At 50.8% G+C, this 27592-nt stretch overlaps 1 pseudogene; it reads right to left on the reverse strand.

The window, feature by feature from the left end:
- Window positions 1–16954: 16954 nt before the first annotated feature.
- Window positions 16955–27592, reverse strand: part of LOC119315689 — a 177846-nt pseudogene continuing 167208 nt past the window's right edge.

Consider the following 27592-nt stretch of genomic DNA (forward strand, 5'->3'; position numbering starts at 1 on the left):
CCTCATTTTGGTCCTCGGGGAGTTCCTGCCTAGTAAGGTAGGTGAGGAATGGTTCTGTCCACGGGGCGATGACGGCCATTATTACGTGGGCTGAAGGTGTTATTTCAATGGCAGAGCCTCCGATTGTGTCAGAATGTTCGGTGTCGGGTAGTGCGGTTGGGTCCGAGCTGTTATTGTTTGGCTCCCCTTCCCATGCCACGGATGGCTTGAAAAGCCTTTCCAAGAAGATGTTGGGGGGTACTTTTGTGCCGATGCGTGCCAGGACATCCGCCGCCTGATTGTTTTCCCGGGCTATATGGTGAAATTCAAGTCCCTCGAACCGAGCTGACATTTTTAGGACGGTGTTGCGGTAAGCTGCCATTTTCGGATCCTTGGCATCGACGTCTCCATTTATTTGGGAGATTGCGAGGTTCGAGTCCCCGTGCACCTCTAGGCGTTGGATGCCCATGGATACTGCCATCCGGAGACCATGTGGAAGGGCCTCATATTCGGCTGCATTGTTGGAGTCCGTGTACAGAATCTGTAGTACGTATTGAACTGTGTCTCCTGTGGGGGGACGTCAAAACGACGCCAGCCCCCAGTCCAGCCAACATTTTGGAGCCATCGAAATGCATGATCCAATTTGAATATGTGTCGTACTCTCTAGGGAGTTCGGCCTCCGTCCATTCTGCAACAAAGTCGGCCAAAACTTGTGACTTGATGGCTCGTCGTGGCTTATAAGTTATGTCGAACAAGAGGAGCTCGATGGCCCATTTCGCAATCCGGCCCGTTGCGTCGCGGTTGTTTATAATGTCGTTAAGTGGTACTTCCGAGGCTACTGTTATTGAACACTCTTGAAAGTAGTGTCGTAGCTTTCGGGATGCCATGAATACCGCGCAGGCAATCTTTTGATAATGCGGGTATCGTGATTTGCAGAGAGTGAGGACAGTGGACACATAATAGACCGGCCTTTGAAGGGGGAATTTGTGTCCGTCCGCTTCTCGTTCGACGACGAGCACTGCACTTACCACCTGATGTGTTGCTGCGATGTACAATAGCATTGGTTCGCCGGTGTTTGGCGCGGGCAGGACTAGGTTTGTTGCCAGTATGGCTTTTATTTCGTCGAGTCCGGCCATGACTGCGTCCGGCCATTTGAAGTGTTCGGTGTACCGAAGGAGGCGGTAAAGGGGAAGGGCCTTTTCTCCTAAGCGGGAGATAAAGCGGCTTAGAGCCGCCACACATCCGGTTAACTTTTGTATTTGTTTGAGGTCCTTTGGGATATCCAATTGCGACAGAGCTCGGATCTTGGCTGGATTTGCTTCAATTCCTCTGCTGGATACAATGAAGCCCAAGAGCTTTCCGGCTGGAACGCCGAAAACGCATTTTTCCGGGTTGAGCTTGATGTCGTATGTTCGGAGATTGTCAAATGTGAGTCTCAAGTCGTCTACTAGAGATTCAACATGTCTTGTTTTGACGACCACATCATCTACGTATGCCTCCACTGTTTTACCGATCTGGCTTGCCAAACATGTCTGAATCATGCGCTGGTATGTTGTGTCGGCATTTTTGAGCCCGAAGGGCATCGTGTTGAAGCAGAATGGCCCGTATGGTGTGATAAATGCCATTGCGGCTTGGTCTGGTTCTGCCATCTTGATTTGATGGTAGCCAGAATATGCGTCAAGGAAACACAACGAATCGTGTCCTACGGTCGCATCGATAATTTGATCGATGTGGGGGAGGGGGAAGGGATCCTTTGGGCAAGCCTTGTTAAGGTCTTTAAAATCAACACACAGGCGCCAGGATTTGTCCTTCTTTGGTACCATCACCAGGTTTGCTAGCCAGTCCGGATGTTTTATATCTCTGATGAATCCGACCTCTAATAGCTTTGCTAGCTCCTCTCCCATAGCATGTCTCTTAGGTTCGGAAAAACGCCGGAGAGCCTATTTGACAGGTTTGAATCCTGTTTGGATATTTAAGCTGTGCTCGGCCAGCCTGCGTGGGATTCCTGGCATGTCTGAAGGGTGCCAGGCGAAAATGTCCCAGTTCTCCTGTAGGAACTCTCGCAATGCGGTGTCGACATCAGGGTTTAACTGTGCCTCGATGGAAGCTGTTTTATTAGGGTCCGTTGGATGGACTTGGAATTTGACTATTTCATTCGCTGGTTTAAAGGAGGTGGATTTGGATCTTTTGTCAAGTACCACATCGTCCTTATTCACCGTAGAGTGCAGCGCAGTCAGCTCCTCAGCCGCTAGGGCTTCGGATAGTGCCTCGAGGGCCAGTGCGGCTGTTTTGTTTTCGGCGTGGAGTGCTATGTCTGGATCACTAGCGAGAGTGATGATCCCGTTAGGCCCGGGCATCTAGAGCTTCATTTACCCGTAATGGGGTATTGCTTGGAAGATTGTGAATGCTTCCCGCCCTAGCAAAGCGTGATAACCACTATTGAACGGGGCCACGTGGAACGTGACTTCTTCGGACATGTAATTGTCTGGCGTGCCGAACACCACATCTAGTGTGATTTTTCCTGTACAGCACGCTTCCCGGCTGGGGATTATTCCTCTAAAGGTTGTGCTGCTTCGCGTGATGCGGTTCCAGTCTATATCCATTTTTTGGAGAGTTTCATCATAGATGAGGTTCAATCCGCTGCCGCCGTCCATGAGTACCTTGGTGAGACGAAAGCCATCCACTATTGGACTGAGGACCAATGCGGCTGGTGCTCGGGCTGTTCGGAATTTAGGTTCATCACTTGCGTTGAATGTAATGGCCGTGTCACTCCATGGGTTTATTGTTGCTACTTGGTAGACTTCGGCAAGGCTGCGGAGTGTTCTTTTTCACATGTTATTTGATGCGAAGGTCTTGAAGACTGTTAATACCGTATTGGTGTCTCTGGGGTGGCTTTCTGTGGCCTCCGGGATTAGGAGGTTTTCGCCAATTTTGGCCACCTGCCGGAGTATCCAACATGCTCTAAGGCTGTGAGTTGGTGTGGCGTCCTCTGTACTATGAATTTTACAGGGTCCATTAAGCCATCCTTCCAGTACGGTTCCATGCCCTGAAGAGGGTTTTTGCCTTTTAGTGTTTGACCCGGGTGTCTGGCGATGATGCACCCTTTTATTTTGGACTGGGCTTGCCTTAAGGGCCGGATTGTCCCAAAATTTTGTTTCGGTTTTCCGGGCGCTTTCCATCGCACAGTACTTTCGTACTATGGACGCTAAGTCAACGAAGCATGTAATATCACGGCGACTTATGGCGTTGAGTATTCCCTTGTCCGTGCAATTATTGCAGAAGGATGAAATTGCATCTTCCTCGCGGTAGCCCTTTATCCTATGCATAACCAGGAGGAATCTGGCCCAGTGATGATGTACTGTTTCTTTGGGCTCTTGCCTGATTTGGGATAGATCGCTAATGTTCAGGTGGGTGGGTGGAATTGAATCCGAAGCCTTACCCCTTCTGAGGCTCAGAGGCCGAGGAATTTCTGAACTCGAAAGTTTGGATTCCTGGATGTCATCCAATGAATCCACTCTGTCGCCTGATTCTTAGTTCAGGTCTTGAGTGATATTCTCCCCTCCGCGGACATCCGGCTTGGAGGGATCGGGAATCCGAACGTAGCGAGTCCTTAAGATAGATGAAGGGTCGCCGCACTGTCCCTCTACCACGGCAACGTGATGGGTGGCTTGGGGAGAGTTAATCTCTCTCAGATCGGTTTTAGGCCCAATCTGGTCGTGATCTGTAGCGACTCCCAGGGCAGCGAAGCGATCCAAGAGATCGTTTATGGAGGAAAGCTCTATTGGATTTAAATGCTCGGCAAGTTCTGAGTTGACATGAAGATTGTTTTCGATGGCTCGAGAGGTCATCATCGGCGTAGAAGCCGAACAGGTGGTCATAAGAAAACTACCTAGCCGGAGGGTTTGGCCGACAGCCAAAGCTCCCTTAGCAACGGTGCCGTCTTTAAAGACGGGGCGAGGCATCCTTCCTGATGGCGACAACACAGAGAAACTCTCAATGAAAGCACCAATGTCGGTGTCAAAACCGGCGGATCTCGGGTAGGGGGTCCCGAACTGTGCGTCTAGGCCGGATGGTAACAGGAGGCAGGGGACACGAAGTTTTACCTAGGTTCGGGCCCTCTCGATGGAGGTAAAACCCTATGTCCTGCTTGATTAATATTGATGATATGGGTAATACAAGAGTTAATCTACCACGAGATCTGAGAGGCTAAACCCTAGAAGCTAGCCTATGGTATGATTGTTGATGTGTATGTTGTCCTACGGACTAGAACCCTCTGGTTTATATAGACACCGGATAGGGTTAGGGTTACATAGAGTCGGTTACAATGGTAGGAGATCTAAACATCCGTATCGCCAAGCTTGCCTTCCACGCCAAGGAAAATCCCTTCCGGACACGGGACGGAGTCTTCAATCATGTACCTTCATAGTCCGGGAGTCCGGCTGAAGGTATAGTTCAGCTATTCGAACACCCCCTAATCCAGGACTCCCTCAACCCACCTCAGGACGAGGTCACCCACCTCGAGCGTCCTGGGGCAGACGCTACGGCAGTGATTCCGCTGCAACACCTGCTGGTATCTTGCCGCTCGAAGCGTGGCTTCGCGGCGGCATTCCTTCCCCAGCACAAGGTCCATCCCCCGCATGGCATCCTGGTGCGTCTCATCAAATGCCAGGACCCGCGCGGAGCGATGCTTGACCTCGTGAGGGAGAATCTCTTCTGCTCCATAGGCGAGGAAGAACGGGGTCTTGCCTGTTGGCTTGGTGGCGGTGGTGCAGATGGACAACATCATAGACTAGAGCTCGTCATGCCAGCCCCAGCCGCAGGCCTCGAGCTTCTTCTTGAAGGTCCTGGTCTTGAGGCCTCTCAGGAATTTTGTGTTGGCGCGTTCGGCTTGACCATTGCTCCTGGGGTGTGCCACCGAAGTGTAGCAGATCTGCATTCCAAGGTTAGCACAATATGTCTTGAAGAGATTGCTCGTGAACTGTGAACCGTTGTCGGTGATGATGCGGTTAGGGACCCCGAACTGGCTCACGAGACCCTTGATGAACTTGACCTTCGATCCAGCCGGGATGGTGTGGATAGCTTCTACCTCCACCCATTTGGTGAACTTGTCGATGGCGACGTAGAGGTAGCGGTAGCCCCAAGGCGCTCAAGGGAACGGACCTAGGATATCCAACCCCCAGACTGCGAATGGCCATGAGAGCGGGATGGTCTGGAGGCCCTGGGCTGGCTGATGGATCTGCTTGGCGTGGAATTGGCAAGCCTCGCAGGACTTCACCAGCTCGGTCCCATCGTTGACTGCCATAGGCTAGTAGAACCCGTTGCAGAACGCCTTGCCGACGAGGGTTCATGACGATGAGTGGTGCCCACAGTCTCCACCATGTATGTCAGCTAGCAACTCGTTCCCCTGTTCCCTGGAGATGTATCACAAGGAAATGTCATTTGGCCGCTTCCTGTATAGCTCACCGTCCTGGATGCAGTGTGTTGTAGCCTGTCGGGCCACGCGCTCTGAGTCCTCCTCTTTCTCCGGCAGCGTTCCTTGCATAATGTATTCCTTGAACTCCTTGGTCTATCACCCCTCCTGAGGCTCGAGCGCCAGGAGTAGGCGCGCTCCCGTGGTTGGGCCGCGGGCCGAGGCTCCCGAGGTAGGTGGTCGGGGGAGTTCCTCCCAAGGCTGCACCAGCCCTGAAAGCGGAGGTGTTGCCGAAGGCTTGAAGAGCTGCTCCTCGAAGATGACAGGCTCTTGGGGTTGGCGCTTGGATGCCCTTTTGGCGATGTCGTCGGCCTCCTTGTTGGTGCCACGGGGCACATGCTGCAACTCTAGGCCCAAGAACTGATTTTCCATTTTGCGTACCTCTGCGAGGTATGCCTCCATGTGCTCGTCCCTCGGCTCGTATACCTTGTTGGAGAAGTTGACGAGGAGCTGCGAGTCACCCCTGATGGTGAGGCGCTTCACCCCCAGGGCCACCGCAGCCTTAAGGCCAGCGATGAGGCCTTCGTACTCTACGATGTTGTTGGAGACCTTCTCGCCTTGCTGGAAGCAGAGCTGCACGGCGTAGTAGAGCTTGTCCTGAGTGGGTGAGATGAGCACTGCTCTAGCTCCCACGCCCTCGCGTGTGAACACGCCATCAAAATACATGACCCAACCATCTGGTGCTTCACTTCTCGGCGAGAGGGATCGGTCCTCGCCTGCTTCAAGCCCTGGGTGTCAGTCCATCCTGCCAAGAAGTCGGCGACCACGGCTCCCTTAATGACCCTGGTTGTGCTGAACTCCAGCTGGAATGCTTGCAGCTTGATGTTCCATTCAGCGACTCTTCCAGCAGCGTTGGGGCTCCTAAGTACCCTCTCTAGCGGGTAGGCCGAGACGACTTTGATTGGGTGACCTTGGAAGTAGTGACGCAGCTTATGGGAGGCCACCAAGAGCGCGAGCAAGAGCTTTTGAGGCATGGGGTACCATGCCCTTGCATCCCGCAGCATCGTGCTGACGAAGTACACTGGGTGCTCAATGAGGGCAGGAGCGTCGATGGAGCCTGCGTATACCGGAGGTTGGGGCGTCTCTTGAGGTGACGGGGCCCTAGGAGCCTAGTCGCCCACTAGGGCCTCTGCAGGCCTGCAAACGCCACCTTGCTGGGCCTGATCACTCATTGGTGTTGCTGCAGCTTTTGCGGTGCCCTCTAGGTCCCGTGTCGCCCTGGCTGGAGGTGCGGCACGGTGTGCGGACCCTTGGCCCGATGCTCTTCCCGAACCTCTACTAGAGCTACGCTAGCGGAGTAGGGAGTGGCGGCAAGGTAAAGCACCAGGGGCTCGAGAGGTCGAGGCGCCACCATCACCGGAGGGCTGGTCAGGTATCTCTTGAGGTCTTGAAACGCTTGGTCGGCCTCGAGGGTCCACTCGTACGGGCCCTTCTTCTTCATCAGCTCGAAGAATGGCAGGGCGCACTGTCCCAGCTTGGAGGTGAAGCGCCCCACGAGGTCACACAGCCCGCAAGCTTCTGCATGTCCTTGAGAGTTTGTGGTGGCCTCATGTCTTCTATCGCCTTGACCTTCTTTGGGTTAGCCTCGATCCCCCTATGGGACACGAGGAAGCCCAGCAGCTCACCGGAGGGGACACCGAACACACACTTCTCTGGGTTGAGCCGCAAGTCCACTTGGCACAGGCTCGTGAAGGTCTCCTCCAGGTCCTAAATCAAAGTTCTCGCCTCCCGAGATTTTACCACGATGTCGCTGACGTAGGCTTCAGCGTTTCTCCTGAGCTGCTGACCCAGGGCGATGTGCATCAGCCGTTGGAAGGTCACGCCTGCGTTGCGCAGCCCGAACGGCATGCAAGTGTAGCAGCACACCCCACACGGGGTCAGGAAGGCCGTCTTCTCCACATCCTCTACTGCCATCTTGATCTGGTGATAGCCTGAGAACGCGTCCAGGAAGCACAGCAGGTCGCACTCGGCGGTGGAGTCGACAATCTGGTCGATGCACGGAAGCGGGAATGGGTCTTGAGGACAAGACTTGTTGAGGTTGGTGAAGTCGACACACATGCAATTCTTCCCACCTTTCTTTGGTACGATGACGGGGTTCGCCAGCCACTCAAGGTACCGAACATCGCAAATGACACCTGCTGCCTCTAGCTTGCGGGTTTCCTAGACGATGAGGGACTACTTCTCCGTGGATTGTCGCTGCGCCTTCTGCTTCACAGGGCGCACATTGGGGCACACCCTCAAATGATGCTCGATCACCCCCCTCGGGACCCCTACTAGCTGCTTGGGTTCCCGGGAGAATACATCCTTGTTCGCGCGTAGGAACCTCACCAACGCCTCCTCCTGGTCTGGGTCAAGGTTGGCGCCTATAGTGAAGGTGGCTCCTGAGGACCCATCTTCCTCGACCGGCACCTGCTTAGTTTCGGCCCGATCTTGAGTGAACAACTACTTCTTTGCCAGCGCGGCCTCCTTGGCTCTAGGGTGGCCTCGTCGGCCAGTCGCACCACCACGGTGGTTTTGAGGGCAAGCTTGAGCGCCGCCAGAGCCTCCTTGGTGTCTCCAACTACGGTGAGGACGTCCTTGCTCCAGAGCATCTTCATGAGGTTGTAGGTCAGATGGGTCGCCGCCATAAACTGAGCCAGAGTCGGGTACCCGAGGATGGCGTTGTATGGGAGGGCAATGCGGGCGATGTGGAAGTTGATCAGCTTGGTGCGGTAGTTGTCGCGAGAGTTGAAGGTCACAGGAAGGAGGATCTGCCCCAGGGGGTTTGCGGAGCCACCGCCGACCCCGTAGAAGGGCTTGCTGGGGCGGAGCCGTTCGAGTGGTACGTGAAGAAGGCTAAAAGCCTCAATAGAGAGCACATTGAGGGCGGCGCCGCCATCGATGAGGGTCTTGGTGACAGCTACGTTGCAGATGCTGGGCGTGCAAAGCATTGGGAGCACGCCCGAGCTGATGGTGGTGACTGGGTGATCCCCCGAGTCGAAGGTGAGGTCGGCTTTGGGCGCCGCCCAACCAGGGGGAGCTCCCTGCTGCACGGAAGCGGCGCCGATCTGGCGAAAGAACTGCTTGGTGTGACTGTTCGAGGGCGGCTCCCGCGAGCCGCCGAGGAGGGCTGCGACGGCGAGGGGCACCGGTGCCGCGAAGCGCGTGGCGAAGAGGCCGCGCAGCTCCTCCCAAGATTTCACTAAGGATCCTGGGAGGGTGAGCTGCCAGGCGCATGGTGCACTAGCGAGGGTCATGGGAAGCTAGTTGGCCATGACCTTGTCGTCGCTCCCAGCCTTCAGGACGGCCTCTTCATATGCCAGTAGGTAGGTCATCGGGTCCGTCGCGCTGTCGTAACGCAGCGGCATCTCCGGCTTGAACTTGGGCGGCCATTGCACCCGTCGCAAGGCGGGGGCAAAGGCTCTGAGCCCCCTGGCGCCGTCGTGGGCGTCCGTCATCCCAGCCGGAGGAGCAACGCTGGCCATGGGGACAGGCGCGGAGGTGGTGGAGCATGGGTCAATGAAAGGAAAGCTTCAACGCACCCCTGCCTGGCGCGCCAAATGTCAGATTTCGGGTTCCGGCAAAACCCTTGAGGTTCGAACACTGGGGTGCGCACGAAGATCTCTCCCCTCAGCTCACGCTCTCGCAACAATCTTAGAACCTAACTCGCCGAACCCGAAGAACAAAGGACACCGGGTTTATACTGGTTCGGGCCACCGATGTGGTGTAATACCCTACTCCAGTGTGGTGTGGTGGATTGCCTCTTGGGCCGAGGATGAACAAGTACAAGGGGAGAACAGCCTCCTGAGGAGAGGTGTTCTTGGGCTCAATGAGCTAGTGTGGTTGAGGATGGAATGGATCTGGTCCTAGATCAGTTGCCTCCTACTATGGTGGCTAGTCCTATTTATAGAGGCCTTGGTCCTCTTCCCAAATGTAGGCAGGAAGGGATCCAACAATGGACAAATTTGAAGGGAGACAACTAGTACAAGTTATCCTGACAAAAGGTGGTCTTCTCCTGCCAAAGGCTCTAGTGGTGACGCCATCCTGGGCTCCACGGTGACCTTCGTCCTGCCGTCCTGCTGGTCTTTGTCTTGTTGCACCGATATGGAAACCTTTTCCTGATGCCTCGGGACTCCTCGGATGCGCTTGCCAATTTAGCACCAAAGTGGAAACAAGTACGCTGCACGCGCTGGCGTCCGCCTGGTGCCCGCCTGGCCTTGGTCATCATGGCTTGCATCACAGGAACCTCGCGAGGTGCCCCTCGCCTTGATCTCTCCGCCCCTCGTGAGCCAGCCTAGTGAGCCCCCCGAGGAGGTCTTGTTCGTCTGCCTCGCGAGGGTCTTTAGTGTTTGCTGGTGAAGATGGGTCGTACAGGGCCGCTGGTGGAGCCACGCTGTGGGCCGTAGGCAGGCAAGTCTGGGGACCCCTGTTCCCAGGATGCCGACATCCGCCTCAAGACCCCCAAGGTGACAGACAAGGCCATCATCTCAGTGTTCTCTGATGGCATCCGCGACATCAAGATGAAGGAGGAGATCGCCATCCACGAGGATCTATGCTCGGCCCTGGAGATGTTCAACATGGCGACCAAGTGCGCAAGAGTTGAGGAGGGGCGCCTCTCCCTCCTCAAGCTCCCTGCTGCCGACCTGGAAGAGAAGAAAGCCAAGGACTAGGACATGAAGCGCAAGGGAGTAGCCATGCTCGCGGCAGAGCCATACACGAAGCATGGCCAGGACCACCCCGAGTCGTCTAAGAGCAGTCGTCCGTTCTGTGCCTTCCACAACGTACACAGCCACAAGACCAGTGACTGCCAAGAGCTCAGGACCAATCAAGATGGACGCCTCAGTCGGCACCCCGAGCGCAACGACCGGGGCTACGGCCGAGGAGGAGGACGAAGTGGGGGACGCTGGGACGACCGCGGCCCCTGTTAGGAGTGGCGCGACTAGCCTCGCGAGGACCACTGGCAGGACCAGCCTCGCGAGGGCGCCTGGAGGGACCAGCCTCGTGAAAACTGTCCTCGGGACAATGCTAGCCTCCCTCCACTGCCTCCACCACCAAGGAGGAATGACGACCACCATCGGGACGAGGGGGTTGGGGGCTTCCAAGAGCCGCGCGCTATCGCCTACATCCTGGGCGGTGCTCAGGCCCCAGCTTCCCAGCGCATCTTCAAGCAGTTTGCTCGTGAGGTGAACGCGACCCTTCCCAGGCTCGAGGCCACGCGCCCGCTCAGGTTGTCTAAGTGTGCCATCACCTTCAGCTAGGCGGACCAGCTCAAGTGCGCGGCGACCGCCGGCGTCCTTCCGATGCTTTGTTCACCCGTCATCAACAACGTCCAAGTCACCAAGACCCTCATTGACGGCGACGTAGGGCTCAATGTCCTGTCTGTCGAGGCGTTCGACAGCCTTCAAGTGCCATATGATCAGCTTCAGCCTACCAAGCCTTTCTTAGGAGTGACCGATGGCTCCACCACCCCCATAGGGCAGGTTCGCCTCCTTGTCACCTTCGTCCAGCGTAACAACTACCGCACCGAGCTCATTGACTTCGACGTCGCCCACATCCGTCTGTCGTACAATGCCATCCTTGGGTATCCATCATTGCCCAAGTTTATGGAAGTGACCCACCACGGTTACAACGTCCTAAAGATGCCAGGGAGCGGCGGACTCATCATGGCCCCTTGCAAAGAAAGAGATGCAGTGTCCTCCCTTGAGCGCGCCTTCCAAGCCGCTGCAATCGAAGACCCCGACAATGAAGGAACCCCGTACCCTCCCGAGGCCATCCCCAAGACAAGAAGCAGCTACTCCACCAGGGCCTCGGGAGAGTGGCATCTCTAGCGGCACCACCTCAGGATCCGCGCCCGCAGCAGGGGCGCCTCCCTCCCTCGCATAGGAAGGCGCGCCCGACACACTCATCGGGCAAGGCTCGGGGGCTCTCTTCTGGAGGGCCTCGGACCTAGCCAACATCATGAGGGAGGCGCTCAGGCACCATGTGGAGGCATGCTTCGCTGCACGTTTCCCTCAGGAGGGCTCTGGGCGAGGAGCGTCCGATGCTCAGGAATTCATCGTCAAGGCGACCCAGGAGCTTCAAGAGGCAAGGGCCATACGTGGTGACCGCCACCCACCACCTGGCGTAGCTCCCCATCCTGGCGAGGACAGCGGGCTACGCGTCTACATCGACATTCCAGGGCTCAACAGGGCCGCATCTCAAGAGCGCTTCTGGCCTTTGCGCATTGGTCGGTGCGAGGGTCCACCTCACAGCTACGTTTGCATGCTGTTTGGCTTGCCAAACACGGTTGTCACCTTCCAGTGCCACCTGGGGAGCATTCAGGCGGCTCAGGAGGCCAGGCATCACGCTTTCCTGGAAGAGGTGGTGACGGTCCTCAAGGAACCATCGGAGCCCCCGAAGCCTCCTAAGGCTCAGGGCCCTGGCAGCTCGTGAGGAACGACTCCTTCAGCGCGCACCTTCAGCTACTCCAACACCACTCCAGCTACGGTATCAGGTGACTCTTTCCAGTTCATTCAGTTGGGGGCGCCCCTCGGGTTGCATTATCCCCAAGTTGCACGAGTCTGTCCCTGTGATGTGTATCCTTTTGCATCTTTAGCTTACCCTGCTGGGGGCGCCCCTCGGGCTACATCATCCCCAAGCCGCTCGGGTACGTCCCAGTGGCATGTATCGTTCTTGCATCTATCTGAGCTAACCTGCCTCTCTGCCTGAGTCATTTCATGATTATCACATGCTTGCCTATTATCCATCACGGCCACCCATGCTGCCCATCGCCTCCCTGCTCATCCCGCAACGGGGGCTACTCATGCTAGCACGGCACTTGTGCTCAGGTCCGTCCCTGCAACGCTGACAAATCTGAGCGGTCGAGCTCTGGCTCGCGGCACGCCCCGCGCATGTCACCTCACTAGGCCCTCAGTGCCTTCATCTTCTTGCGGAACAACCAGTGGTAGACCGGCAAGCGCGGTTGCAAACTGTGTTCCTCCCTCGCGCTAACCTGGAGGAACCTCCGGAGGCTGATGGCGGGTGGCACCGCAAGCTCCTTATTTTTTCTCACAATTCGCTTGCACATTAAAGGGGGGCTCCTGAGCATCGCGACTCAGGAACTCGTACTGGCTCTCCAGCCCTTACCCCCTGGCCTTAACCATGGCATCACGGCCTGGCATACCAGCGGCGGCTGAGCTCGCTCGAGGGCCGGGACCCGGGGACGCAGAGCACATAGAAGGACGTGAAAGGAGGGAGAAGCTCACGCGAGCCTGACCCAGTTGACGCACGAAGCTGGCGCGGCACAAGGAATCGACTTTGGACCGCTAAGATAAGTCTCGCACTCGGATCAGCCAAGTGCTACGACACATGATTCCCATCTCTTGCAGCCTTGCTGCGGCAATGCCGCCTTCCTTTTCTACCTTCAGGTGGTTACTTGCACACTAAAGGGGACCTCTTGAGCATCGCGCCTCAGGAGCTCTTACTAGACCTCGGGCCGCTCACCTCCTGGCCTTGACCATGGCATCGCGACCTGGCATACCAGCGATGGTTGTAGCCTACCTGTGGACCGGGACCTGTTGGCGTAGAGCACTAAGCTACCGCGAGGTTGGAAAGGGGGGACTGAGCTAAAGCAAGACATGCAGTCGTAGATCTTCCTAATAAGGAAAATATTAACAAAAGACACTACAGATCCTTTACACGCCCCCATGGGGTTCATCTCGACTCCTCGCAGGGAACAAAAGAAGAAGGTTTCTAGGAGCCCTATTTATAGGCGTCACCACCGACGCCATCATCAACAGTTGGCCACGGGAGGCCGATGCCAACCCCATCGAGATCAACGGCGGCGACGGGCGGACGCCACTGCTGCGCTCCGGGCACGGTGCGAGATCGGGAGCACGTAGCTGTCGTTCCTCGTCTCCGGAGTCTCGTTAGGCTCGGGAGATTCGTTGGACCCCCATGAGCTGTCGCTGCTGCTGGAGGCGCTGTCGGCAGGTTCAAGGGCGGGCTGAGCGCCTGTCGCCGCACCGTCCTGATGGCCCCTCCAGGGCAACATTCCAGGCGATTGCCCTTCTCGTCGAAGACCTTGAAGAACAGCGTGGAGGCACCGTCGTACATGAAATGGATGGCGAGCGCCCCCTCCACACGACAGATGCGAGCGACCTCACCTATCTGCGGGTCATGAAGACCTTTCCTGGAGAGACGAGCTCAACCTCCACCCTCGTCGCCGGGGTGTCGCACCCAGCATGCTGCAACCACAACTCTAGTGGCCCTCTCGGTGGCATCTCTTCGGTGAAGAATAGCGGGAACTGGATCCACGTGCATGGTGGCATCGCCGCTAGCACCACGAGTTCATGCGAGGAGCCCTCGTCATGGGTTCGCGGGGAGGCAGCGCGCGCCACCACTGCATGGACACTACGGCCGTAGCGCGAGGGGCTTCGGTCCCTGCCTCCTCCTTCGGAGCCCTCTGCCTGGGCGTACAAAGACAGCGGATAGCCGGGGGAGGCCGTTCGTGCCAAGGACTCGTCACCTCCGGCATCACAACGACATCACGCGAGCAAGCGAGCCTCTTCTTCGGCGGGAGCAGCCCAAGCTATTCGCGGGGAGCTTTCCCCTTTTCAGCAGTGGAGAACCTCTGAATCGGTGCCATGGGTGCTGTTGCAAGGCGGCGGAGCAATGAGGAAGAAGAAGAAGCGAGCGGAGTGGAGGAAGAGACGAGCAACAGGGGCCCTGCTCCTCCCCTCATTTATAGCCAAGCCAACCACCGGCCTCCACAATCTAAGGTAATGATGACCTTTTTTTGCATGCAACAGGGACTCGTCAAGTCGGGCAGTTGCCGAGGCAGTGTGGGGAAGCGGAGACGCCCATGACCGGTCAATCGCCACGTGTAAATCAAGGCCGCAAGCTATCGGGGGCCCAAGGCGCTCCGCACTTGACCCTTGGCTTCGCCGCGAAGCCAAGTACGAGCACGCCTTGGGCCCGGGGGCTACTGGCAGCGTTCTGGGAACGGGGGTCCCCAGACTTGCCTTCCTGCGGCCCAGGGCGTGGCTCCACCAATGGCCTGGTACGACCCATCTTCACCAACAAACACTCAAGGCCCTCGCAAGGGGCCAAGCCTCACGAGGCGGACGACACAAGTCCTCCTCAGGGGCAGCCTCACTAGGCTGGCTCGCGAGGAGCGGAGAGACCAAGGCCAGGGGCACCTCGTGAGGTTTCTGTGACATGAGCCATGATGACCAAGGCCAGGAGGGCGCCAACGGGCGCAGAGTACCAGTTGCCTCTTTGGTGCTAAAGAGGCAGGTGCAGGCGAGGAGTCCCGAGGCATCAGGCAAAGGTTTCCATATCGGTGCAACGAGACGAAGACCAGCAGGACGGCAGGACAGAGGTCATCACGGAGCCCACGACGGCGTCACCACCAGAGCCTTTGGCAGGCGAAGACCACCTTTTGTTAGGATAACTTGTACTAGTTGTCCCCCTTCAAATTGGCCATTGTGGGATCCCTTCTCGCCTAATATTTGGGAAGAGGACCAGGGCCTCCATAAATAGGACTAGCCACCACCGTAGGAGGCAGGTCATCTGATCGACGGATCTTGGACTGGATCCATTCCACCAAGGCAACCACGCAAGCTCATCGAGCTCGAGAACGCCTCTCCTCAGGAGGTTGTTCTTCCCTTGTACTTATCATCCCCAGCCTACAAGGAAATCCACCACACCACACTGGAGTAGGGTATTACACCACATCGGTGGCCCGAACCAATATAAACTCTTGTGTCCCTTGTTCCTCGGGTTCGGCGAGCTAGGCTTTGAGATCATGGTGAGAGTGTGAGCTAGGGGGAGAGAAATCTTCGTGCGCACCCCAGTGTTCGAACCTCAAGGGTTTTGCTAGAACCCGTAATCCGGCAGCGCCCCCTAGCCCAATCCGAATGGGGAAGGGGGCCGGCCCCCTTTCCGTCCTCCCCTCTCTCCCTTCCTTCCCCCTCCTAGTAGGACTAGGAAAGGGGGGAACCTACTCCTAGTAGGAGTAGGATTCCCCCCTTGGGGGCGCGCCCAAGGTGGCCGACCGGCCCCCTCCTCCACCCCTTTATATACGGGGGAGGGGGCACCCCATAGACACACAAGTTGATTTTTTAGCCGGGTTTGGTGCCCCCCTCCACAGATTTCCACCTTGGTCATATCGTTGTAGGCTTAGGCGAAGCCCTGCATCGGTAACTTCATCATCATCGTCATCATGCCGTCGTGCTGACGAAACTCTCCCTCGGCCTGAACGTGTGCAGATCACGGAGGTGCCATACGTTCGGTACTTGATCGGTTGGATCGCGAAGACGTTCGACTACATCAACCGCGTTTCATAACGCTTCCGCTTTCGGTCTACATGGGTATGTGGAAATACTCTTCCCCTCTCATTGCTATGCCTCACCTAGATGGATCTTGCATGTGCGTAGGATTTTTTTTGAAATTACTACGTTCCCCAACACCTCCAGCATGAGATCTAAGTAGTGAGCAACACATCCATTCCAAAACATGGATGGTCTTTTTGCTATTAGCATACTAGCTGCTGATACATTCACACTAGCATTATTAGTGACCACTTGAAAAACATGTTCTTCACCTATATCTTCTATGCATTTGTCCACCATGTCAAATATGTATTTGCCATCTTTTTTGTCACTGGAGCAGTCCACTGAATCAATAAAGCAAACACCATGAGCACTATGCACAAGTAAGTTCATTACTCCCCTACCCTTCTTATCTGTCCAGGCATCAGTCATAACCGTGCAACCTGTGAGCTCCCATGATTCCTTATGATTCTTGAATCCATCCAGCACCTTCTATTTCCTCTTCTGCAAAAATGGTCCACTCATCTCATATGGACTAGGCCCTCTTAAGTCCATGCCAAACTGTCCGATGGCATCAAGCATATGAGCAAAGCTAGGGAGGGTGACAATGTTGTGAGGAATGCTAGCTTCATAGAAAAACTAGCAAATATACTCGTAGACTCTGTCCCTTTTATCTTCTCTTTTCATAGTTGACAATTTTGATTGCACCTTCTGGCTAACATTGAATCCTTTTGCTTATTGCAAACAGACTCTTCTATAGATGATGTCTTGTAAAACTAATCAATAGTGGCACTGCGACTACCAAGCACAGCTCTAGAGCTAATCATCCCACTGCCTCTTGCTGACTTCAGCAACACAACATCATTCCTCTCATAGTCAGAATCATCCCCACTACCCCTTTCATCATCTGAGTTCCCTATATTAATTGCAGATCGAACCCTTTGCACTTCATCCTTCTTCTTTTGCTTGTCACCACTCTTCTTCGTAAGAAAAGCAATAATCTCTTCCCTCACATTAGCTGGAACCTTCTTACATTTAACAGCATTGAAGCCACTAATGCAAACAAGATGGCACTTCATTCTAGTAATTCCACCTTTCAATAGCTTGTCACAAAAATTGCACTGCAAATGGTACTTCTTGTTCACATCTGGGGCAAAACAGTATGCATATGCAGGGTCATCGGACATTATTGCTTGCCTTGCTTGTGTTTGGGTTACTGAATCACCTACAGAAAACGTACAAAATAATTTCATTAACCTACACTACTATAGATGACCTATATGATTGATAATTAATCTATCTTAATTAAGGAAGAAGCAGATTATATATGTGACAATTAATTACTTAGATTCAGAAACATCTAAAATTGTAAATTGTTATTGAAGCAGTGGAGATTTGCCACGGTTTATTTGATTGATAATCTACCTAGAATGTATAATCTACTGAAAATAATAATATGCTACTTGTTAGCTTTCAGATTGATCCAGGAGGTGGAACATTAAACTTCTTAGATTTTAGAACATTAATACGTAAAATACGTTTCTCTTCTATTGGAATATAAACTTACGTTCCCTCTACTTGGAACAATCTATCTACATATGCGATTAGAAGAGATACTAACTGAGATAATAGAAGATGAACTAATGGAAATACAGACTAGGAAACTTGCCTCCCTGAATCTTTGACTCCAGCTGAGACATGGTCCTTCAATTCTTCTTCACATCCGTGTTGCAAGCTCCCCGTCGTGCACCGTCGCCAGAGATATAGATCGGGGAAGCGGCGTCGATGTTTTGCTTTGTTAGGGTTACTGCTCGGCTCTTTTATAGCTCCTTTTTGGGCCTCTATGCAATGATTCTGAAAAGGCCCAGGATTCCCGTACTGAGCGTACTCCCTTGTGGCCCAAACTTGTAATAGTGGCACACTCTTTTCCAGGAAATAGTGGCTATAATTGGCTAATTGCGGCCTTTTGTGGTTCAGTTCCTGTAGCGCCAAAAAATGACATTGCGTTGCCCCTAGCTTTTCTGACCACTATGGCGGGCAAATAGGGCCACAATAGCCGGCAATTTAAAACTTTGGTAGCAAAAGATTCACAAAAGGGGGCTACTATCTCAGAGTCAAGTCCATATTTAGTGCTAAACTTTTGAAAAGCATCGGTATTCATAAAAGATTTAACACAATCAAACTTAAGCTTAATACTTGACTCTTTACCTTCGTCGAATTCCCAATCTTGAGAGTTGCATTTAATTTCTTTCTAAAAGATCCCACCGGAAATCAATAGTCTTCTTCATAAAAGAACCAGTACAAGAAGTATCGAGCATGGATCGATGATCATGAGAAAGCCGAGCACAAAAATTCTGAATGATAATTTCTTTCAAGAGCTCATGATTGGGGCATGAATATAACATTGACTTAAGCCTCCCCAAGCTAGAGCGATACTTTCTCCTTCACGAGGCCAAAAATTATATATGTAATTCCGATCATGATGAACTAGATGCATAGGATAATTTTTTTGATGAAACTCTAATCTCAATCGATAACAATTCCAAGATCCAATATCATTGCATAGCCTATACCATGCCAATGCTTTTCCATTCAAAGATAAACGGAAAACCTTCTTCTTAGCTTCATCTCCGGGTAAACCTGCAAGCTTAAATAAAACACAAATTTCTTCCACATATATCAAGTGCATATCAGGATGTTTGGTTCCATCTCCTGCATAAGGATTAGCTAGCAGTTGTTCTATCATACCTGAAGGAATTTCATATTCAATATTTTCAGTAGGTGCAGTAGGTTTTGGGGTGACTAATTGTGGCTCCGGTCGGGGTGAAGATACCCCGAACAAACCCCTCAAAGGATTGTTTTCCATAGTAACAAGTGACAGTAAATTTCAGCATGTAATAATAATTTTTCCTTACCAATTTCCACTTACCAAGAGCGCTTCACTCCCCGGCAACGGCGCCAGAAAAGAGCCTTGATGACCCAAAAGTATAGGGTATCAATCATAGTCCTTTCGATAAGTAATTGTGTCGAACCCAACGAGGAGCACAAGGAAATGACATGTTGTTTTCAGCAAGGTTATGTCTGCAAGCACTAAAATTATAAGTAACAGGTAGTTTGATAGCAAGATAATTTATAACGAGAAAGTAACGATAATAGTAGCAAAAGTGCAGCAAGGTAGCCCAATCCTTATGAGGCAAAGGACAGGTCAAAAAGGTCTCTTATGATAAGCAAAGTGTTCTTGAGGGTACACGGAAATTTCATCTAGTCACTTTCATCATGTTGGTTTGATTTGTGTTTGCTACTTTGATAATTTGATATGTGGGCAGACCGGTGCTAAGGTGCTGTTCTTACTTGAGAAACCTCCTACTTATGATTAACCCCCTTGCAAGCATCCGCAACTACGAGAAAAGTATTAAGAATAAATTCTAACCATAGCATTAAACTTTTGGATCCAATCGGTCCCTTTCAGAATAGCGCATAAACTAGGGTTTAAGCTTCTGTCACTATCGCAACCCATCATCTAATAACTACTCCACAATGCATTCCCTTAGGCCCAAATATGGTTAAGTGTCATGTAGTCGACGTTCACATGACACCACTAAGGGAATCACATCATACATACCATCAAAATATCGAACACATATAAAATTCACATGATTACTTGCAACATGATTTCTCCATGACCTCAAGAACAAAAGTAACTACTCACAAACGATAATCATGCTCAACATCAGAGGGGTATTAAATAGCATATTGGATCTGAACATATAATCTTCCACCAAATAAACCATATAGTAATCAACTACAAGATGTAATCGACACTACTAGTCACCCACAAGTACCAATCTATAGTTCCGGTACAAAGATTGAACACAAGAGATGAACTAGGGTTTGATAGGAGATGGTGTTTTTGAAGATGTTGATGGATATTGCCCTCCCCGAGATGGGAGAGTTGTTGGTGATGATGATGATGATGATTTCCCCCTCCGGGAGGGAAGTTCCCCGGCGGAATCACTCCGCCGGAGGGCAAAAGTGCTCCTACCCAAGTTCCGCCTCAAGACGGAGGTGCTTCGTCCCGAAAGTCCTCTCCTTATTTTTTCTAGGTCAAAATGACTTATATACTAGAAGATGGGCACCGAAGGTGGGTTGGGTTCAGCACAACCCACCAGGGCGCGCCTAGGGGCCAGGTGCGCCCTAGTGTCTTGTGCTCACCAGGTGGCACCCCTTCGGTAGTTATTTGCTCCAGTATTTCTTTTTTATTCCATAAAAATTCCTCGTGAAGTTTTCAGCTCATTTGGAGTTGTGCAGAATAGGTAGCCTGATGTAGCTTTTCCAGGTCCAGATTTCCAGCTGCCGGAATTCTCCCTCTTTGTGTGAACCTTGGATATTATGAGAGAAAAGGAATTAGAATTACTCCAAAAAGAATTATTATGCATAAAAACATTATAAATAATAGTAGGTAAATATGATGCAAAAGGGATGTATCAACAACCCATGTCTATGGTTAGGAAACCTTAACCATCTTTTGATCAACGAGCTAGTTTAGTAGAGGCTTACTAGGGACTTGGTATTTTGTTTATGTATTCACACATGTATTTAAGTTTCCGATCAATAAAATTATAACATGAACAACTAACCTTTATCATGATTAAGGAAATATAATAATAACCACTTTATTATTGCCTCTAGGGCATATTTCCTATAGTCTTCCACTTGCACTAGAGTCAATAATCTAGATTACATAGTAATGAATCTAACACCCATGGAGTCTTGGTGTTGATCATGTTTTGCCTGCGGAAGAGGTTTAATCAACGGGTCTGCCACATTTAGATCCGTATGTATTTTGCAAATATCTATGTCCCCATCCTTGAACTTTTCACGAATGGAGTTGAAGCGTCGCTTGATGTGTTTGGTTCTCTTGTGAAACCTAGACTCCTTGGCTAAGGCAATTGCTTCAGTGTTGTCACAAAAGATTGTCATTGGACTCGATGCACTGGGTGTTACACCCAGATCAGATATGAACTCCTTCAACCAGACTACTGCATGCGCTGCTTCCGAAGCAGCTATGTACTCCGCTTCACATGTAGATCCCGCCATAGCGCTCTGCTTGAAACTGCACCAACTGACAGCTCCACCATTCAATATAAATACATATCTAGTTGGCGACTTAGAGTCATATGGATCTGTGTCAAAGCTGGCATCGACGTAACCCTTTACGACGAGATCTTCGTCACCTCCATAAACGAGAAACATATCCTTGGTCCTTTACAGGTACTTAAGGATATTCTTGACCGCTGTCCAGTGATCCAATCCTGGATTACTTTGGTACCTCCCAGCCAGACTTATGGCAAGGCACACGTCAGGTCTCATACACAGCATTACATACATTATAGAACCTATGGCTGAGGCAAAGGGAATGCCTTCCATTCTCTCTCTATCTTCTGCCATGGTCGGACTTTGAGTCTGACTCAATTTCACACCTTGCAACACAGGCAAGAACCCTTTCTTTGACTGGTCCATTTTGAACCTCTTCAGAACTTTGTCAAGGTATGTGCTTTGTGAAAGTCCTATTAAGCGTCTTGATATATCCCTATAGATCTTGATGCCCGATATGTAAGCAGCTTCACTGAGGACTTTCATTGAAAAGTTATTATTAAAATATCCTTTTATGCCAGAAATTTTATATCATTTCCAATCAATAATATGTCATCCACATATAATATTAGGAATGCTATAGAGCTCCCACTCACTTTCTTGTAAATAAATGCTTCACCTTAAGTCTGTATAAAACCAAATGCTTTGATCACCTCATCAAAGCATATATTCCAACTCCGAGATGCTTGCACCAGTCCATAGATGGATCGCTGCAGTTTGCACACTTCGTTAGGACCTTTAGGATCGACAAAACCTTCTGGTTGCATCATATACAACACTTCTTTAAGAAACCCGTTAAGGAATGCATTTTTGATGTCTGATAACCCACAAGTATAGGGGATCGTTTGTAGCATTTTTCAATAAATAAGAGTGTCAAACTCAACAAGGAGCTAAAGGTACAACAAATATCCCCTCAAGTTCTATCGACCGCGGATACAACTCTACGCACACTTTGCGTTTGCTTTACCTAGAACAAGAATAAAACTGGAAGTACTTTTGTAGGTATGAAGGGGTAAGTTTGTAAGATACTAAAGATCGTGAAAATAAAAGTTAGGTGCTTTTTAAATAAGGAAACAATTAACTTATCAAAATGACTATTGATTAGTGGTGGTAGGATTTGTGGAATTGTCCCTCAGCAATTGACTACGTTACTAGACTGATAGCAAGTTTTTATGTGGGAGAGGCCACTGCTAGAATGTCATCCCTTACTTGAAACTCTATGCACTTATGATTGGAACTATTAGCAAGCATCCGCAACTAATAACGTTCATTAAGGTAAAACCCAACCATAGCATTAATATAAATATTTGTTGGGAAATGTTGCTTGGAAAACAAAAGAATTTCTACACACACGCAAGATCTATAAATGGAGATGCATAGCAACGAGAGGGGAGAGTGTGTCTACGTACCCTCGTAGATCGTAAGAGGAAGCGTTTGTTAACGTGGTTGATGTAGTCGAACTTCTTCGCAATCCAACGGATCAAATACCGAATGTACGACACCTCTGCATTCAGCACACATTCATCTCAGTGACGTCCTCACCATCTTGATCTAGCAAGACGAGCAAAGTAGTAGATGAGTTCGGGCAGCACGACGGCGTGGTGATGGTGGTGGTGATGCTATCTCCGTAGGGCTTCGCCTAAGCACTATGAAAATATGACCGAGGGACGAAACTATGCAGAGGGGCGCCACACACGGCTAAGAGATTGTCGTCATTATGTGTGCCCCCCCCCACACATATAGGGGAGGCAGCCAGGAGGCACCCCAAGTGGGGCCAAATCCCACTTGGGCTCCTGCACCAAGCCACCCCCTTCCTTTTTTGTGTGCGGGAGGAAGGCAGGGGGAGGTGGCGATCCCCCTTTCCTTTCTCTCATGAGGAGGGAAAGGCGGGAGGGGTCAACCCTTCCCCTTTCCTTTCTCTCATGAGGAGGGAAAGGCGGGAGGGGCCAATGTCGGTGTCAAAACCGGCGGATCTCGGGTAGGGGGTCCCGAACTGTGCGTCAAGGCCGGATGGTAACAGGAGACAAGGGACACGATGTTTTTTACCCAGGTTCGGGCCCTCTCGATGGAGGTAATACCCTACTCCTGCTTGATTAATATTGATGATATGGGTAGTACAAGAGTAGATCTACCACGAGATCAAGGAGGCTAAACCCTAGAAGCTAGCCTATGGTTGTTGGAAATATGCCCTAGAGGCAATAATAAAAGTATTATTATTATATTTCCTTGTTCATGATAATTGTCTTTTATTCATGCCATAACTGTATTATCCGGAAATCGTAATACACGTGTGAATACATAGACCACAATATGTCCCTAGTGAGCCTCTAGTTGACTAGCTCGTTGTGATCAACAGATAGTCATGGTTTCCTGGCTATGGACATTGGATGTCGTTGATAACGGGATCACATCATTAGGAGAATGATGTGATGGACAAGACCCAATCCTAAGACTAGCACAAAAGATCGTGTAGTTCGTTTGCTACAGCTTTGCCAATGTCAAGTATCTCTTCCTTTGACCATGAGAGCGTGTAACTCCTGGATACCGTAGGAGTGCTTTGGGTGTATCAAACGTCACAACGTAACTGGGTGACTATAAAGGTGCACTACAGGTATCTCCGAAAGTATCTATTGTTTTATGCGGATCGAGACTGGGATTTGTCACTCCGTGTAAACGGAGAGGTATCTCTGGGCCCACTCGGTAGGACATCATCATATGCGCAATGTGACCAAGGAGTTGATCACGGGATGATGTGTTACGGAACGAGTAAAGTGACTTGCCGGTAACGAGATTGAACAAGGTATTGGATACCGACGATCGAATCTCGGGCAAGTAACATACCGATAGACAAAGGGAATTGAATACGGGATTGAATAAGTCCTTGACATCGTGGTTCATCCGATGAGATCATCGTGGAACATGTGGGAGCCATCATGGGTATCCAGATCCCGCTGTTGGTTATTGACCGGAGAACGTCTCGGTCATGTCTGCATGTCTCCCGAACCCGTAGGGTCTACACACTTAAGGTTCGATGACGCTAGGGTTATAAAGGAAGCTTGTATGTGGTAACCGAATGTTGTCCGGAGTCCCAGATGAGATCCCGGATGTCACGAGGAGTTCCGGAATGGTCCGGAGGTAAAGATTTATATATGGGAAGTCCTGTTTTGGTCACCGGAAAAGTTTCGGGCGATATCGGTATTGTACCGGGACCACCGGGAGGGTCCCGGGGTCCACCAAGTGGGGCCACCTGCCCCAGAAGGTTGCGTGGGCCAAGTGTGGGAGGGGACCAGCCCCTAGGAGGGCTGGTGCGCCCCCCACAAGGGGGCCAAGGCGCAAGGGAGAGTGGGAGGGGGCAAACCCTAGTCCAGATGGGCCTTAAGGCCCATATTGGTGCGCCTCCCTCTCCTCAACCCCCTTGGCCGCCTCCCCTTTGCCATCTAGGGCTGGCCGCACCCCTTGGGGGTGGGAAACCCTAAAGGGGGCGCAGCCCCCCCTCTCCCCTATATATAGTGAGGCCTAGGGCTGCCCATAACACATGAGTTCTCTCCCTCTTGGTGCAGCCCTACCTCTCTCCCTACTCCTCCTCTCCCATGGTGCTTGGCGAAGCCCTGCGGGATTGCCACGCTCCTCCACCACCACCACGCCGTTGTGCTGCTGCTGGACGGAGTCTTCCTCAACCTCTCCCTCTCTCCTTGCTGGATCAAGGCGTGGGAGACGTCACCGGGCTGTACGTGTGTTGAACGCGGAGGTGCCGTGCGTTCGGCACTTGATCATCGGTGATCTGAATCACGACGAGTACGACTCCATCAACCTCGTTCACTTGAACGCTTCCGCTTAGCGATCTACAAGGGTATGTAGATGCACTCTCCTTCTACTCGTAGCTGGTTTCTCCATAGATAGATCTTGGTGATACGTAGGAAAATTTTGAATTTCTGCTACGTTCCCCAACAGTGGCATCATGAGCTAGGTCTATTGCGTAGATTCTTTGCACAAGTAGAACAAAAAGTAGTTGTGGGCGTTGATGTTGTTCAATATGCTTACCGTTACTAGTCCAATCTTGTTTCGACGGTATTGTGGGATGAAGCGGCCCGGACCGACCTTACACGTACTCTTACATGAGACAAGTTCCACCGATTGACATGCACTTGGTGCATAAGGTGGCTAGCGGGTGCCAGTCTCTCCCACTTTAGTCGGAACGGATTCGATGAAAAGGGTCCTTATGAAGGGTAAATAGCAATTGGCATATCACGTTGTGGTTTTGCGTAGGTAAGAAACGTTCTTGCTAGAAACCCATAGCAGCCACGTAAAACATGCAAACAATAATTAGAGGACGTCTAACTTGTTTTTGCAGGGTATGCTTTGTGATGTGATATGGCCAAAAGGATGTGATGAATGATATGTGATGTATGAGATTGATCATGTTCTTGTAATAGGATTCACGACTTGCATGTCGATGAGTATGACAACCGGCAGGAGCCATAGGAGTTGTCTTTATTTTTTTGTATGACCTGCGTGTCATTGAAGAACGCCATGTAAACTACTTTACTTTATTGCTAAACACGTTAGTCATAGAAGTAGAAGTAGTCGTTGGCGTGACAACTTCATGAAGACACGATGATGGAGATCATGGTGTCATGCCGGTGACAAGATGATCATGGAGCCCCGAAGATGGAGATCAATGGAGCTATATGATATTGGCCATATCATGTCACAACTATATAATTGCATGTGATGTTTATTATGTTTATGCATCTTATTTACTTAGGACGACGGTAGTAAATAAGATGATCCCTTACAAAATTTCAAGAAGTGTTCTCCCCTAACTGTGCACCGTTGCTACAGTTCGTCGCTTCTAAGCACCACGTGATGATCGGGTGTGATGGATTCTTACGTTCACATAAAACGGGTGTAAGACAGTTTTACACAGCGAAAACACTTAGGGTTAACTTGACGAGCCTAGCATGTGCAGACATGGCCTCGGAACACGGAGACCGAAAGGTCGAGCATGAGTCGTATGGTAGATACGATCAACATGAAGATGTTCATCGATGATGACTAGTCCGTCTCACGTGATGATTGGACACGGCCTAGTTGACTCGGATCATGTAATCACTTAGATGACTAGAGGGATGTCTATCTGAGTGGGAGTTCATAAGATGTACTTAATTATCTTGAACATAGTCAAAAGACCCTTTGCAAATTATGTCGTAGCTCGCGCTATAGTTCTACTGTTTAGATATGTTCCTAGAGAAAATTATAGTTGAAAATTGAAAGTAGCAATTATGCGGATAGTAGAAAGCTTATGTCCTTAATGCACTGCTCAGTGTGCCGAACCCCAAACGTTGTTTGTTGATGTTGCGAACATCAGACATACACGTTTTGATAACTACGTGATAGTTCAGTTAAACGGTTTGGAGTTGAGGCACTAAAGACGTTTTCGAAACATCGCGGAACATATGAGATGTTTCGAGGGCTGAAATTGGGATTTCAGGCTCGTGCCCACGTCAAGAGGTATAAGACCTCCGACAATTTTCTTAGCCTACAAACTAAGGGAGATAAGCTCAATCATTGAGCTTGTGCTCAGATTGTCTGAGTGCAACAATCACTTGAATCGAGTGGGAGTTGATCTTCCAAATGAGATAGTGATGTTTCTCCAAAGTCATTGCCACCAAGCTGCTAGAGCTTCGTGATGAACTATAACATATCAGGGATAGATGTGATGATCCTTGAGGTATTCGCGATGTTTGACACCGCGAAAGTAGAAATCAAGAAGGAGCATCAATTGTTGATGGTTGGTGAAACCACTAGTTTCAAGAAGGGCAAGGGCAAGAAGGGATACTTCATGAAACGACAAATCAGCTGCTGCACCAGTGAAGAAACCCGAGGTTGAACCCAAACCCGAGACTAAGTGCTTCTGTGATAAGGGGAATAGCCGCTGGAGCAGAATTACCCTAGATACTTGGTAGATAAGAAGGCTGGCAAGGTCGATAAAAGTATATTGGATATACATTGTATTGATGTGTACTTTACTAGTACTCCTAGTAGCACCAGGGTATTAGATACCGGTTCGGTTGCTAAGTGTTAGTAACTCGAAATAAAAGCTACGGAATAAACGGAGACTAGCTAAAGGTGAGCTGACGATATGTGTTGGAAGTATTTCCAATGTTGATATGATCAAGCATCGCACGCTCCCTCTACCATCAAGATTAGTATTAAACCTAAATGGTTTATTGAATCTCGATCGTAGTGATACACATTTTCATGCCAAAAGATATAAGATAGTAATGATAGTACCACTTACTTGTGGCACTGCCATGTAAGTCATATTGGTATAAAACGCATGAAGAAGCTCCATGTTGATGGATCTTTGGACTCACTCGTTTTTGAAAAGTTTGAGACATGCGAACCATGTCTATTGGTGTATACGCATGAAGAAACTCCATGCAGATGGATCGTTTGGACTCACTTGATTTTGGATCACTTGAGATATGCAAATCATACCACATAGGCAAGATGACTGAAAAGCCTCGGTTTCAGTAAAATGGAACAAGATAGCAACTTGTTAGAAGCAACACATTTTGATGTGTGCAGTCCAATGAGTGATGAGGCATGCAGTGAATATCGTTATGTTCTTACTTCACAAATGATTCGAGTAGATGTTGAGAATATTTACTTGATGAAACACAAGTCTGAATTA

This window comes from Triticum dicoccoides, chromosome 6A (assembly GCF_002162155.2).
Source record: "Triticum dicoccoides isolate Atlit2015 ecotype Zavitan chromosome 6A, WEW_v2.0, whole genome shotgun sequence".
Lineage (NCBI taxonomy): Eukaryota > Viridiplantae > Streptophyta > Magnoliopsida > Poales > Poaceae > Triticum > Triticum dicoccoides.